Here is a 6,000-nt window from a genome sequence, read left to right as displayed (position 1 = left end):
TAGTCAATAAAATTAGTTTTTAATTTGGTGTCGCCTCCTAAATGGTGTCATCCCTTAAACGGTGTCACTCCTAAATGGTGTCACATGACTGGGATCAAACCTCCCCCCCCTCGCCTTTTACCCCTTGTATAAGACAAATACGAGTTATAGTAGGTGGCACATATTTATTCACTCAGCAAACATTCGAACCTTTCATTAATTTATCAGCAACCTGACACCAAGCCTTCATAACTTAGACCTCATTTCTCTTCACAAAATACAGTTTTACCAACCTTTCATCAAACAGATCACAATTCCCCTCACATAATAATTTAACTAATGAGACATAACATAACCACATCCCTAGTCACATAACAACATCCATAGTCACATAACCATGAAGTTTAATCAATTCTCCATCACATAACAACATCCCTAGTCACATAACCATACAGTTTAACCAAACCTTCAGCACTTAGACCACTGTTATGCAATTCAAATTAATCAAAAACAAAGTGTCAAAGGTTAAATGCACAATATATATCCCCCAACTCCCATACTATAATTATCTTTTTTGCCTTCTCACATACATATTCAATCTTATTATCGTGTCTTCAGATAGACTACAGACCTGAAATCAATGGAATAAAATAAGCTTTAAAAAGGCCATACACACCCTGTATTTCTCTAACTGCTTGACTGGATCTATGACAAACGTATGTTGTATGACTTCTCAGACGTATGTCTGTTTTTTTGTTGTACGACACGAGGAAGCCTCGCTTGAGTGGATCTATGACAGTCCAGGTATTATCTCGATACCTGTCTCTCCGGTGCCAGAGAAAAGCAACTTGTGTCACAGGTAGTGCAGAGATTTGTCGGGCTTAATGGTGCCTTGTTGATACTTGGGTGACTGTTGACCCGGAAGTGATTGCTCGTATACCAGTACCAGCCGGCGGTTAGGTATTACTTACTGTAAAAGGCTAACACGGTTGGGGAACTTTAGCATACGGTTAAAAGATGTCTCACAAGCTGTCTCAGGTACCACTCTAATCTTTTATAGTAAATTTGATTGTTCTCTTAATGGGCGGCGTTGTTGGATAGTAGAGCACATGGCTGCTAACACGAAAGTCCCGGGTTCGAATCCCAGGTTCGAGTCCTGAGGATATTTTAGAGTCTACCCAGCTCTAAAGGGTATTGTGAGGGTACGGGTGTTTACGATAAATGAATGATGACAGAAATATCCAACACAAGTTCAAAATCAAAATGTTTTTTATTGACATTATACCTGTTTTTACCTAACTAGCCTATTCTACACTCTCTACTGTTTACTACTACTGCTAACTGTTCACTATACTACTAACTACGCACTCCCATGACCAATCCTAACACTAACTTTCTGTTTCCTAGCTCTGCAAATTACGACCGTCTCTGACCGCTTCCTAACACCTTCTCTACTCTTCGCTAGCTACCTATCAACTGCCGCTAATCTCTCTACTACTGACCCACGCCTCAGTGGTCAGCTGACCGTCCCACGTGACCGGTCAGCTCCTGTATTTCCATTGGCCTCTCCAACCAACCAACTAGGCCTATAGTATGTTTCTGCTAACCTATATCTGCTAAACATGTCTGACGTAATCTTGCGTCATCACAGGTATCTTACTCACATTAGGAATAGTAAAGGCATAGAGCTGACCACACTATTCCTTCACAGGTCACAGAAATAGATGAAGTCTACTGGACAGTGGGTTCAAGGGGGTAACTTTCTTCATCTCTTGTATTACATGAGCTGTTGTATTACATGACCATTAGCTCTTTTATTAAATAATGGCTGGTACCAAGAACGTCTCAAGTTCGAATCCGGGTCCAAGACAGTAGAACGTACTTGAGTCCACCAAGCTCTGCTAAAGACATTAAAGGCAGCTGGGCTAAGTACTGACCACATCTCCTCTTTAACAGTGGCTCTGTTCCTCAAGGAACCAAAAGGAAAAATGAAGATGATGATGCGGATTTCTTATGATTATCCTCACTCCCCCCCCCCCCCCCCTCTCATGCACACACAAATCAGCACTCGCTTCAAACAACATCTCAATTCTCTTTTCAATACGATCATTTTTTTACTCTCACCTTCTTGTACACTCTTACACGTCTAACTTTATGGACACGACTAGAGTGACAATTGTGGCAAATGTGACATTGTGTCGACCAACACCTTCTTCTCACAATCTCATTCCCTGACATCAAGTGACGCACATAAATCTCCCCCGTCCCTGGCTGATTGTCTGCCACTCAATCCACCAATCAGCATGATTTTCACGACATTTGCAACATACCCCGGGCATGGCTCCTCTCCATGAGCCCGACATTTACAACATGCCCCGGGCATGGCTCCTCTCCGTGAACCCGACATTTACAACATGCCCCGGGCATGGCTCCTCTCCGTGAACCCGACATTTACAACATGCCCCGGGCATGGCTCCTCTCCGTGAACCCGACATTTACAACATGCCCCGGGCATGGCTCCTCTCCGTGAACCCGACATTTACAACATGCCCCGGGCATGGGCCCTCTCCCTGAGCCCTGACAACCTGTCACTCACATCCGTCGTTGTAGGTTTACAGCTCTGGTTTTAGCCGGTACCACATCCGGTTTCTGTTCTCGTAGGTTCTACTGCTTCCGGTTGTCAAGATTGCATTGGAAAGAAATAAGTAGCTTTTCGTTTCTTTTTAATTTATAGTTTTCAGCAACGATAAATAGACTTATTCCAACGTGCAAGCCAGATAAATCAAGCTATTTTTCTAACTAATTTTTTTAAAAAGTGTAGAGAAAATACTTATCATCATCTTTTCCCTTTCGGGCTCAAGATACATTGGGCAGATAAAGTAGAGTTCATCTGTTTCTGTGACCTCGGCATGTAAAGGGATAGTGTGGTCAGCACTATGCCTAGCCGCCTTTACTTTCCCTAACGTGAGTTAGGTACCCATCTGAGCTGGAAGGACTCTGGGACGGTCTACTGACTAGCACCCAGATTCAATCTCGAGACTTTCGGATTAGCAGCCCAGCTCTCTACCGCTAGGCCACGGCCGTCCTTCGACAATACTAATACATAGAATAAAAAACCAGTGTTCAATTTACGATCATCCTACCCCGTACAACAAAGTATTAAAACACCACACTACCCCAATCATGTTGTATAATATGCGAACTGTATCTTACCAGACTTTAAGATCGTTTTTTCCGTATAGATTTACGTTGGCAGAATATTATTTCTCTTTGTATAATTACAGTGGTTGATTGAGTTGAATCATTAATTAGTGACGTGTTGATACAACCGTAACTAACACCAGCTCAATGTGTGGCAGGTGGCTGGGTGTGTTCATACCCCCCCCCCCCCCAACTTATAACCAGGTGTGCTGAAGACACTCATGGAGACGGGGGTGTTTTGTTTGCTTGAGGCAATGCATGCCTCGGTGAACGATACGGCTCGATGGCTATACAAAAACACCTTGGCCACAGAAATAAACAATCATAGGCAGCTAACGTGTAGAACTAATTAGCTTGACGAACTAGGCGATTGACAAAATTATTATCGTAAACTGTGTCCGTGTAAGCGGCAAACCGGCACTTTATAATCAAAGGCAGCTAGGCAATTAACAAAACAATTATCGTAAACATTGTCTATGTAAGCGGCAAGTCGGCACTTTAACATCAAAGAAAACTCACTGATGCAAAGATGTGGATCTAAAGACATCGATCGCAGAATGTTCTGGAGATTTACACCAGGGGTTGTTTACGGTCAATCACTAAACCAAACAGGGACCCCACGCACATAAAGGTAAATTGTATCAAGGATCATTAAACCGCTGCATTGAACCCAGATTTAGTGTTGGGGGGGGGGGGGGGTGGCTTTGGGTAATAGTTTAAGGTAAGTAGAAGATATGACGTAAGGAAGGTTAAAAAATTTAGACAATATTTACCTCCGCCCCACCCCTCTTTTTTACATTGTCCCCTAACTATACATCATGATTAGAAAATAAAAATCGCAGCAATTTATGTTATATGAAGACAATTTACCAACGGAGTATGTATGTTTACTCGCAAGGTAAACAAGCGTAAGAACACACAATTCAAAGTCTAATTCTCATTGTGTAAATATACGTGACACTCCTAATACATCAGACATAATAAATAAATCAATAACCGTTTAGTTTTTGAGGCATTTTAATTTTTTTTAAATTCGAGAACAGGTTTTTATTCATACAGAATTCTCATATCAATTTAACCAAAAACAAACATCTCAAATGTAAAGGGCACTTGGTACATCTCAGAGCATTTCGAGATAGTTAAAGTCACATTTGGGTTAATCTTTCATGGTAAAACACATCAGCGGAAGACATGAAATCTATTCTTAATGGGACCTTTATTTAGTACCATCGTGTTATTTAGTCAGTAGTCGAGGTCTAGATTAGAGACGTGCCTGTCTTAAAGGTAAGGTAGGGTTCTGGATACACGGGTCAAATCTAGTTGGTCTGCCCGCTTATCAAGATTACGGGGGTTCAAAACCTCTGCAGTCGAGATTATTTTGAACAAACTACAGCCGTGTGAGACTAGGTATGATGGTACTGGGAATGTCAGGATAGACGCTGTGGACTTATTACTGACCAATGAGAACATTATTTTTTAAAACAAAATTTGTACAAGAAATCAATTAGTGTAAAATAATTGCAGTGGTTTAAGTTTAATAAACAGAAGTAGCAGTTAATTTAATTTCTCATACATACGCATTCAAATAACATAACACGTTTTACATTAATAGCATGCACTCGGATTGAAATAACAAAATGTTTACAGTAATGGCATACACACGCATTAAAATAACAAAATGTTTACAGTAATTAATGTAAAAGCTGTTCTCTAGGTTGGAATATGCAATATAAACTAGTTGATGGCACTGACTAACCCACACACCGCAGTGAAAGTACATAGTAGAATAAAAATATAAACATTAGAGATCCGTTCTGTTGCTTTGTCTAATGTTACAAGCAGTGGCGGATTGAGCGACGGGGCTGACAAGGCAGCAGCCAAAAGGGCATCTAAATTTTAGTGGTTTAATGAGATTAAGCTATATCTATAGCATGACATACATACTCTCCGTGATATAAAAAGTCACGGTTGCAGAATACATTTAAGAGTTGGACAATTTTTAGCCTGTGGCTCCGACCAAGCTAAATCCGCCTCTGCTTATAAGTAATCTTGAACATGTATAAAAATATTAAATAAACAGACATGTACAATTATGTTGTAAAAACATAAAAAGTTAAGTTATCCAGCGAACTTGGAGAAAATAAAATTACGTATTGTATATATGATTTATTATCTAATCAGTAGTATGTGTAAATACGATCAGTGGCTTAAGGCTCTAAAATCAGTTTTTACAATCTTCGATGTAGTTGGCTGGTTAGTAAAAACTTCATGGATGTATTAAATTCCTCCGGATACCACGCAAGTGTAACGCTAGTTTTATGTGTACTAAGTACCAACGATCACGGCCATTAGATAACTTATATCTTCGTCTTTGTGTAGAACGTAAACAGTCAATTTTAAATACTAATAGAGTAGGTTAAAGAACAAACAACAATATAAAAGCATTATACACTAAGCACATCTTAAAATCTACATCTTACTTACTGTTAAAATAATGTCTAAAGATTTAATTCTATCAAGTTTACATCGGAAATTAATTTTAAGAAACGTGGCTAGTTGCTAATTAGGCTACCTATAAAAACAATTGTGGCTGTTTAAAAAAACATGCCAAGTACTTACATAAGCAATAATTTTAAGACACAACATTGTAGTTAGACAAATACAATCAGAAAAGAACAATAACAACAAGTGAGATATAAATAAATATAATCACAGTTCAGCACAGTTGTCGGTGTAGGTCATTCTGCAGACTCGATTACAGTCAAAACAATTACTCGATACTAAATCGGATAAAAGAAAGTCAAATAACGAACAAAATAT

Source organism: Physella acuta, unplaced genomic scaffold (genome assembly GCF_028476545.2).
Source record: "Physella acuta isolate Inbredline_101_S28 unplaced genomic scaffold, ASM2847654v3 ptg000886l, whole genome shotgun sequence".
Lineage (NCBI taxonomy): Eukaryota > Metazoa > Mollusca > Gastropoda > Physidae > Physella > Physella acuta.
The sequence above is the reverse complement of the archived record's forward strand: the minus strand, read 5'-3'. Positions refer to the sequence as shown.